Raw genomic sequence first — 10,857 nt, 5'->3', positions numbered from 1 at the left:
GCCCCCGAGCTCCGGTGGGCTGCCCTGAGGGGCGGCCCCTGAGATCCTCGCTGCCCCCCGAAGCCTTCAGGCAAGTCGCCCTGCCGACGGGTTGTTAAAGGGACTCGATGCTCCCTCCGGTTTCCCGGCCCCAGGGGGGAGCGCGGGACCTCCGTGAGGCCGGGAGCGCCCGGGCATCGAGCTGCTCTCACCTCGCACCCCGGCCCTGCTGACCAGCTCCGGCGGGAGAACACGCTGTAAGTCACGGCTCCGTGTCAAAATGTCGTGCTTCTCCGTTTAAAAATAAATACCTCAATTAATCGTCGCTGAAACACGTGCCCTGAAGCAGATGTCTTTCGCCCCTCTTCAGGTAAAATTCAGAAAGTGTTTCTGCCTTTCCCTCCTAGCAGAGCAGCGCTCCCATGCACGGAACAGGCGGGATGTGTTCTCAGAGCGTCACCCGCACATCCCAGAGGCACTACCCCTGGGACCGAAACGTTTGCAGCTTTGCCCTGAAATGTTACTTCTTTGTGAGGGCAATCTCACCCCTTAGAAAAGGAAAGAAAAAGAAAAAAAGCTATCCATCCTGTTTACATGAGTAGCTAGGTAAAGGCTGCGCAGACATAAACTTTTTGCTCAGTGGGTAGCGGATAAAAGGTCCGGGAAGTTTTGGATTTTGATGCAGTGGTCAGTCTCTTTGTGCTCCTTTCCCTTCTTCCTGTCTGTGTGTGACCAGACTCGGCAGCACTGAAGCAAAGTGAAAAAGCCCTGACTTACCACATTTTACTGTCAGTTGAATAGTATCTTTTTTTGACACTGAAAACTTAACTGCATAAACTTAGATGCTTTAAGGATGAGAAACCTCCTGGCACTTTGTATTTCTTGTTCCCCTTACAAAATAATGAATAAAACCATTTTTCAGTATGTTCTAAAAGAACATTTAAATAAATGATTTGATGGCCTTTGTTTCTCTTCTCAAAACATCCCGAAAGATTGCTCAGAATTTTTTAACATGGCTTTGGGGTACGAAATCTGCTTGGTGTATATGATATGTAGCCTGTGAAGTATTAAATGGTTCTGAAGGTAGACTCGGTAGGAGCAAAGCAGAGAACAAGGGCTAGTGCTGGAGTGCAAGACTGGAAAACCAGTTACGTGCTTCTCTGAGGATGAGCCAGTCAATTCCTCTGCATTGCAGCTCTCTTATCTCTCACCTCGCAGGGGCGTTGGAAGCATTAATTGCTTCCTCTAAAGTATGTTAAGATGAAGAAATGGATGGTGCCTGTGTAGGTGCTAAGTGTTCTTTCTCTGTTCATTCTTAATACTAATAGTAGCATGCGTGTTCCAAGGAGGAGAGTGAGCTATCTTGGTAGAATAACAATCCGCAAGGGTTTGGCACTCTTAAAACAATACTCGTCTTCAGAAGTAATAAATACAACAGAAAGAGCAAAATTCAGCAAGCGCCTTATTCATTCTATCCTAATGCCATGTTAGGTTCTGAGCATGCCACCTGTCTGAAAAAGCAGTTTAAAAATACTTCAGAGCAGTTTTGTCTCATGTAAGGACTTCTTTTTTGCCACCTGACTGGTAACCAGGCACTGGCACAGAGCAGAAATGTTCACTTCTCGGTATAGTTTTCCTTTTAGTTCGTATAATAGACAACTGCTGTCTTTAGTCATGAAAATAACAAACCTCCAAATGTTACTAAGATGCTTTCAACAAGCTCCTGACAGTGCAACCGCACAGATCTTTAAACTAGTATATAAAAGATATTTTCTGCGTCAAAAAGATTTTATACTTCATTTTTCCCTAGTTGTTCCACACTACGCTCCTCTGTAATAGTGGTTATTTACTCGGTGTGTACAAAGACTCTGTCTTTGGCATTGTCTTTGTTAAAGAGGTCGATCCTTCACAGTTCCAGATGATTTCGGTACGAGTGGGCTGTATTAAACAACTCTGCTTCAGTCATGTCAGTGGCTCTGCAGGAACCTATCTAGTTTGTCTGCTCATATTTTCTGGTTTTCTCATCCTTTAATATATCGTGGCCAAATGAAACATAAGGCCAAGGAAAGACTTCTTTCTCCAAACTTCCATTATATGGCACTGCATAGTATTAGTGTCCTCTTTAGAATAATGTATTCCTGACAACTGAAGAACGCAAAATAGTGCCACAGAGGTGCAAGAACGAATAAAACATGCAAGGGTAGATAGACAAACTTTAAACGTATAGCTTGTGTAACTGGGGTATTTGCACCAAAGCATCTTTTTTGTAATATACCGTGGGTGGGCCACGCGCCAGTAACCACGATGAAAGAATCACATTTTTCCAGAAAAAAAAAAAATCTGTAATACTTACCGTATGATGGTGAAGGGCATGTAAGAGGAGAATGGACATAACTGATTGAATTAAAGGTAGTGAATGCTTAGAAAACAGTAAAAGAAACAGCAAAATTATAAAATAATTTGTCTCTCAGCAATCTGTGTTTCCAGCAATTAGCAGCGTGGAGTTTCCAGCGTGGGTGCTCCATTCAGGCCATCACATTTAACACCTATTTATATCCCTTCAATGAATTCTTCTTAACATCTGTTTTAATTTGTTTTGACTTTGGTTGCAACAACAGCTTGAGCCATAGAGTTCCAAGATTAATTACACATTTTGTATAGAAGTACCTCAGTTTCACCCCATTAGCTCTGTACTTGCTGCTTGATATTCTTACTGGGTGGTCTTCCATTCGTGTATTCTGAGAAACAGTGCGCAGTCATTTTTAATACACTTTTTAATGCGGGCTTCAGTCTTCTCCCTTAGCCTTCACAGCCAGAAGGAAAGTCCCGGTCACTTCAGTTTTCCCCCTACAAAAGACACTCCCCACCTCCCCTCACCCTCATCTTCCTCTATGCTTTTTGGGGGTTTTTTCCTACTAGAATGTTTCTTTCTCCCTCCCAGAGGAGACAGGAATGTAGAACATGCCTTTGCTTTCCGGATAGGTAAGCGGTGTTGCAGTCGGGCTGGTTATCAGTGGGTTGATTGTGTGACCCGTGTAAGTTCACGTCTGCTCAGCTTTTACAGGCTGGGGTTCAATAAAACCAGTGCTTTTCCTTGACAAGTACTTTCAAATATTGAGTTGCATTATTTAAAATGTATGTAGTGTGGTGCCAAAAAATGTATTCCTAGCTCTACTGGAATATCTACCACGACCTTCTAACCAATCTGTCATGCCAGAAGGTAACCTTTTTTTTTTTTCTGGCAGGTGAGGTTGGAGAAAAGATTTATGTATATTTATTTCCTTGAACAGATCCTTTGACTTCTGTATGAGCTGATGCAGAGAGGAAAACAAAGCGGAAGGAAGAAGCCAATTCGTTTTCATCTGCATTTTACATCAATAATTACACAAAATATCGAACCCTTTCCGACCACCTAATAGAAATAAAATGGGCTGATAGATAACAGACTGACAGTTACTGCATGTATACTGCCTTTCAGTGTCATTCATTGCTTATTTTTTAGGTAATAGCAGCCTGTACTGTTCTACTTACTCAATTTTATTGCTTTTGCTATATTAGCTTTTCAAATGCAGAACCACAGGTAAACCAAATGTAACTATTCATCAACCCCACGAAGTATCATAACATTAAAGCGATCACAGCTAATGCATCAGTGAATCCCACGCCTCCTCTGATGGAGACTTCCTGTACGACCACACAGCCCAGCTTTACTGTTTGAAAAGAAATTGGATAACCTTTGAGATAAATTTGCCTGCCCTGTGTGAGAAGGTTGAAATACCCTTGCATTTAAATACTTTATGCCCTGTACTCCCTTTATGTCTTGAACACAAATCTTAGAGCTTTTTTAAAGCAGGGTATGACACTTAGTCCCCTCATCTGATATAGTAGGTGTGTGTAATGATAAATTACATACATTTGGCAGTAGTTCAGTTACTTCAGACTTTCGTTTCTTCAGGACTCTTAGACAAATGTCATCTGGGCTTTGTGATTTAATTTCCTTTTTTCTTGTGCAGCTTAGTAACCGCCTGTGTCTTGCCTGCCTTACTTATAAAGGGTAAACCTTGGGCTGCTTCTTCTCGTCCTCTCATTCTAGAATCATTTACCTCTGCTTCTGTTTTCTTAATTAAAGAATAGAATACATTTCTCCAGTAATGGAACTGAAGTAAGGGCATTAAGGCATACTGCACCATGTTTTGCTGCTTTTTTAGCTGCATCAGTCTGCTTCAAATTGAAAAAGATGAGTAAGAACAGTAAAGCTGAAAAACACACAGAATCGAGTCTAACCCTTTACTCGGACTTTGAGCCTCTTCCTACAGTTACAGGCCCAGAAGGAGCCTCAAATCTCTGTGAACTCTATTTCAGGCGCAGTGAGAAGTCGGCGTTGAGCACTCCGAGGCCTGTACTTACCCGGGGAACCAACCCGTGCTGGAGACGGCGAGGAGCGTCTCTTCTCCTGGTTCCTCCGGAGGCAGGAGCCCGCCGTTTGCCTGCTGCACGCCGGGACTGCTACTCACATCGCTGCTCAGTACCACTCAGTGATGGTAAAAATAATATTCCAGAACTGTTTTCAGTGTGAGGGTGAGGATGATCAAAAGGACACAGGCGCTTTTAGATGCAAGGCGCTTGTGATGCAAGGAAATATTTAGGAAAACCCTTTTTGCCCTGAATTCAAAACACTGATAGCCAGATGTGTCTATATTTGGCATTACCAGAGAATTAATTTTGTCATCAACCTATTTCCTGAAGTTTGATAAAATTTCATTTCAGAGGTAAAGGATTTATAGCTTACTTTCCCTCAACGCACATTATCATTTATATAACTGACAGCTTCAGTTGTTAAAAGCAGTACATGAGGTTTTTTTTCCAATAAAGGGCTCACATCTTTCTGACATTTATTACAAGTTTATTACTTCTATACCCTTCTCAGTGAAGCTCTTTCATTCATTGTGGGAGTGTCTGAAGTACAGATTCTTCATTACCTGTGACTTACCATTAATTTTAGCCCAGAAGTGGTTTCATTTTGACTGGCTGTTAAAAACAGGAAGGGCATAAAAACACATGAAGTCAATTAGGCTAAGAAAACTCATTTGCAATGGAAGGGGAAAGTGAAGTTACGGGTTTTTTCCCAGGTGACACGTCTACCTTCTCAGGAGAGGGAGAGGGTGGGTTAGTCACTCTTTTGATTTACGTTAGAATAAAAATCACTGCCTGGAAGACTGAGTGAACTGGCTACATGATATAGAATTTTTTTACTTCTCTATCACCATTGTGGTGATTATATTAAGACAACAGAGTCCTTAACCAAGTGCTTAATTGAGAAGCATCCTTTGTCCCAGACAGATAGTAAATCACATTCTAAAGGCCTTTCTGTATCTGCACACAGATGCTAAATTCGAATTGCATGGTCACCTGTGGAGGAAGAGGCCGTCCCCTGCCAGCTGGTCCCTGTGCCAGAGAATGGTCCTGGGTAAGTTTAATGAACAAATACAGATGAAGCCTTAAGGAGCCTTCCTCCAAGTCCTAAATTGATGGTAAAGATCCTCAAAAATCAGTATGCAGAACTGTTGCTGGGGGACCACAGTGGCAATCAGCCCCTTAGATGTCAGAGCTGAGCTAGTTTAATAGTTTTTCCTTTATGCAGGACAGGATCTGGTCCTCTGCCTAGAAACGCATCAAATTCCATATTTGTAACATTTGCTTTTGATTCTTGATCATGTTTTAGGTGTCAGATAAAGATCTGCCACCTTGCCAAATCTCAGTAACAATTTTGATCACGTCTACTCTAATCACTTTTCTAGCTTGTTCTTAGTAAAACTTACATGATAAATGAAGACATCATTTTAGTAAAACTCAATTTTCTTTGTCAATACAATTTATCTTTCCCCTTCAAATGATCTCCTTTTTTAAAATTAAAACTTCTATTACTAGCATTATCCTATCATTTGTTTGGGTTTTTTTTCCCCTTAATCTGTGCTTCCAATCTCTATCTGCATGAAGGGCAAATTGTACTTCAAACTCTTAGGTGGTAACAATGCTTTATGAATATTGGAAGTCATATAGCTTTCTTATTAGAAATAAAAAGTGTCTTGAATTCACACCATAAAACTGCCTTTGGGATTTCAGCACATGTTCTCTTGGAAACCTCAGAGGCGTTGATCAGAGAGATGACTGTCTTTTTGGTCTTAACTCAGAGGAAAAACAGTGTTTTACAAACCCAATTAGAGTTCTTGAAAATGAAGTAAAACCGTTAGAAATGGCAGTCTTGAATGGAAAACATGAAATGGTAACAGGAGTTTGATCTAGCTGTGTGCAGGTCATTCTGGAAACACCTCATGAGCCACAGGAGAAATAATTCACACAGGGAAAAGGGAGGTTGGCAAAGCCAGGCACATCTAAGTTACTCCCCTGACAGTGAATGAGAAAGTTTATCTTCCTCTGAGATAGCAAGGGCTAAATGTAGTCACCTGTATTATTCTCATTTTTTTTTCACACATGTAATTGCGTATCTGTGACTCAGAAGTAAAATGCACGTTCTCTTTGAAATTGAGATCACCCTTCCTTTGCCTGTGAACCAAATGATGCTCTAAACACACTTACTGCTTGCAAAAAAAGAATATCAGTAAACCCCACATTATAACTGGGTGGTGTTTTGGGCTGACACTACCTAGGAGGCACTGTTTTCTCTGGTCTAGTAGATTTTTCCTGAGGATCTTTCCTCAGCTGGACTTCACAAAAACTCAGAGGGTGTGGTTGCCTGCTTTCAACCCAGTGGGTTGGTGCATAAATCCTTCAGGGAGGGTGTAGGAGACCTGTAAATAATTCCCAAGTCAGCTCGAGGAGGCCTGGTGTGTTTGGCCTCCCGGGTGTGAGCTGCATGCACTCTGCCAGCCAGCAAAGGTCTACAGGGCCCTTCAGAGCTGAGCTTTGTCAAATATTCCGCTTGTACGGCTCCGTGCTGTAGGACGCATTCCCGGCGGCAGGAGGAGGTGGGTGAGCTATCTGCTGCAGGCAGGGGGGTGCAAAGGGCCAGAAACCCCACTTGTACCCGCTGCCGCTGCCTCACGACCTCGGCCGGTGTGAGGGGTCTCTGTGCTGCCTCCCCCTGGGGCGCTGGATCTGCCAGCAACGGGTGGAAATTTTGTACCGCTCCAAGAGAGCAGGCCTGGGTCCAAGTCCCTGCTCTAACGGCTATTTAACGGGAGAAAATTAAACATTGATTGGAGGCAGGCGTAGGACCCAGCTATCCCTAGCATCACCCTACCTTCTTTCTGGCCCAATTAATACTTAATGAGTCTGTACAAAGTGATACAGCTTTAATAGGACGGACTGAGAGAGATTTCCTTCCTGCCTCATTAGCCAGCAGTCTCCCAAGCTCTCCCGGGAAAGGGGAGCTGCAGGTTGAAGTTCTCTCAGGCAGAGGAGGAAATTAAACCCGAGTCCTCACGTCCTGTGCGAGCACCGCAGCCACTGACCTCGAACTATGCCAGGGGCACCAGCGGTACCTCCTCTCCCTGCCAAAGGCACCACCAAACACTTAATAAAACCGGCAGCAAATTCTCCACCGTATCCTGTATAAGCACGTTGGTATGTGCTAAACATCGTGCTCTTCACTTCCAGGCTAATATTCATGGGGTGTGATTTGAGAAAACTACAGCAATATTGTAATCAGACTTATTCACCTGAAGTAGCTGTTAGATATTTATGGCATTAATTCAGGCTTAATGGCTTTCTGCCTAGGGAAATCTTTCATTTCAGTAACACATAGATCACATCCAAGGGTGACCTCATTCGTATTTGGAAAACAGATACGCTATATACAGTGTTTTCTGGGGGTTAGTTTTGCTTCTGTCAGTAACTGCTGCCACATTTTAAATGAGATATCACATTTTCGTGTGTATAATAGCGGCCAACAATCTTTTTGGCTCAAAAATAAACCGCAAATGTTCTTACTTACAAATAAATGAACAGTCATTACCCATTGTGGTGTAAACTCGGTGTCTCACAACACATTTCCCTTTACTCCATTTAAATGCAGAGGGGTTTGGCCTTGGTACCTACAACAGTAACAGAAATATTCCTTGTAAAGAAATGAAGCGTACTATGAGAGGAGAAACTAGATTTCCCTTTCTCTTTCCAAATGTTTTCCTGAGGCGTTACCCAAATGTCATTCATACTGCTCGCAGAATCTCCCATGTTAAAAACCGCATTAATTTGGTTTAGTTCTGCAAGGCATTACAGGAATCCATCTGAAACCATGCAGCTCATTGAAATCTTTCTGGTGGTGGGAAGATGCCACCCACACCTCGGGAGAGCATCTGCTGTGTTGTACTCAGCCTCGAAGTAACATTCAAACCTGGAAGTGGCTTAATTGCCTCCTTCAACGCTTCTGTCAAAATTTTGTGCAAGACAGAATGTACTAGGTTGCTGTCAACCATTAACTTTTTCCTACCTCAGTTAAGGTTTGTAACTCCACTGAACGAAGCGGTGTCGCTTTCTCCCCCTTCTCTGCAGCAGAACATTGTGTTTCTGTGTAGGTTCGCTCACACTGAAGCAGCACGTGGCTAAGAGTGAGTTAAATTTCAAGTCTAGTGGTGAATTGTGGGTTAACAGAAATCTTGAGTCTGCATAATAAAAGGATTAAAAAAAGTTGAGTTCTGTGACAGTGCTAATTTGTGAACAGCTGCCCGATTCTAAGCTTATTTATTTCAGACTTTCTAATAGAATTATGAGTGCTCTGCTGCTGAAAAGGAAAACCTTTCTAATTAAGTTCTTACAAAACAGCGTGCGTTATTTACAACGAAGAATCACTTAGTTTCCAACTTTTTCTTCTCATTCATCAATTAATTAAAGTCAGAGAACAGTTTTGACATACCGCCATCATCTGAAATCGTTCTGTTTTATGCCAGAATAAAGCAGCATATAAATTGTTTACAGACTTCTCCTTATTAGGAATACTTCAAAGAATTTGAAACCCCAGATTTAACGCTTGCGGTACCCGTAGATGAACCTGGGGTTCTCCTAACTGCTCCCGTCTCCCAGTGTGCGTAGCTGAAATGATCCGGAGAACCAGCAAAAGCTCCCTCCATTCTAGGGAGGGCATTGGCACGGCAGAGAACCTGCCAGTAAGGCGTCAAGGCCAACTTTGGGGTTTTGTGGCAAAAAAATGGCTTTGTGAGACTCTGCCACTCATCTGCTCCCTCTCATCCTCCAGTTTGGTTTTGTGCTGCTGGTATCTTACTCTAAGAAACTGAGGCCCTTCTTGGGTTTTTTATTCCAGTTGTTCCTTCCTTTTAAGGTGAATCTTTCTATTTTTCACTGAGACTGTGGAATCTCAGGTGTTTTTTTTCTTTCTCTGGTATTGGCCCCATCAATATTTTCCTTCTTGCAGTCATTAGACTCCCACTACAGCCAATTAATCCCGGCCATGCTTGTTTTGTTGATCAGTTCTGATTTGAAAGAATGCTGTTTGCATCTGAACTCAAAATATTACTTCCTACCACAAAGCTGTAGCATTGGTCATCCATTTTTAATGTATTTTGACAATTTGTCTTTTTTGGGGGAGACAGCATAGACATTTATACATGTAGAAGCAAAATAACCCAGTCTGATCTCATTTCTCTATACTTACCAAAATGAAAGTGCTAGTAGAGGAAATGCTCTCAGATGTCTCTCAATATGGAAAAGATAATTTAATATTTCATTTCCCATAATTTCTGCAAGCCTTTTGCATTGTACATATGCATCCTATTGTCAAATCCTCCTTCTCTCCCCAGCTGTTCTGCCAATTACAAGAACACTGCACATCATGACAGAAATTTATGAAGACTTGTTCCACAAATATCATTCCTTATTTGATTTTTGAGATTAGCGTTTCACACCATGTCTTCATAAACTCACTTTCTCTTCTTCCAGTCTTTGAAGGCTATTAACATTTTCTCTCTTTTTTTCTCAATACTCCCTTTTTTCATTTTGTAAAGGGAAAATATTAATATGATTTGCCATACCTCTGATTTCCCTATTTCATATTTCTGAAAAATAATTATCACTTGGAAAATGTATTGATTTGAAAGAAAATTATTCCGGTCCTCTCTGACTTCCATTGTGGTGTTTTCTTTAACTGACCAAATTTTGAAGATTTTCTTTTAGCTTGCACACAGAAGTAGGTAATTTGTTAAAATGCAACACCTTAGTCATACCAAACATCCGAGGTTTTCTCTTTGTTGTCTTTTGTCTTGCAGGTGTATTCTCCCTTATGTTTGCATAATTTCACAACAGCATCTAAATTTTATTTCTGCTGTCCCTTTCTTATTCTGTGACTGCATGATTTCAACACCAATACAGCCTAAATCAATCTCTGGTTAAACTTGTCTTCTAACTGACACAAGGTCTTCAGGTAGCGTAGTTACCTGCGGAAGCTTTTACCACGCTGACTGTGTTGGGATTCTTAACCTCTATGCTCGGGAGGTTTGTGATGCTGGTCCTGGTCCTTCTTTCCTGGGGCAGGTTTGAGGCGTAGCACAGGAACCAAAAACAAACAAGATTGAATTTGTAGGATTCTGGCATTAACCCTCCGCTTCCCTCAAGATTTTCAAGAGGATTTTGTTGATATTTTAGCTGTCAGCAGGTTCGGAGTTAACATTACCACCTTTCTCTTGAGTTCTAGCATCGTACTCCTGTTCTCGCACAGCAGTGGCACTTAGTGCGGTACCATGCTCTAGATTATTTATACAGTTAAACTCACACATTCTGTAAAAGCTGCCTGACACTCCGTGTTGTTCTAGGGTAGCATATGGGGCTGTTGTTCTGATACCAATGAGACTGTTGTCAGGAGTTTGTTGTAGTCTGTAGCTCCAAAACCACCTTGAGCTAATGCAGCAG

General features: G+C 41.9%; 1 long non-coding RNA gene across 1 annotated transcript; it reads right to left on the bottom strand.

The window, feature by feature from the left end:
* Positions 1–4,508: 4,508 nt before the first annotated feature.
* Positions 4,509–8,597, bottom strand: LOC113482187. The gene is made up of 3 exons (XR_003398784.1): positions 8,429–8,597; positions 7,955–8,033; positions 4,509–7,167 (listed from the first exon to the last, which is right to left on the bottom strand). It is a non-coding gene; the product is annotated as an uncharacterized LOC113482187 (long non-coding RNA).
* Positions 8,598–10,857: the final 2,260 nt, after the last annotated feature.

The sequence above is a fragment of the Athene cunicularia genome (assembly GCF_003259725.1).
Source record: "Athene cunicularia isolate RWA chromosome 7 unlocalized genomic scaffold, athCun1 chr7_part1, whole genome shotgun sequence".
Taxonomy (NCBI): Eukaryota; Metazoa; Chordata; class Aves; order Strigiformes; family Strigidae; genus Athene; species Athene cunicularia.
Note: the sequence above shows the minus strand (reverse complement) of the source record. Positions and strands in the feature narration are given on the sequence as shown.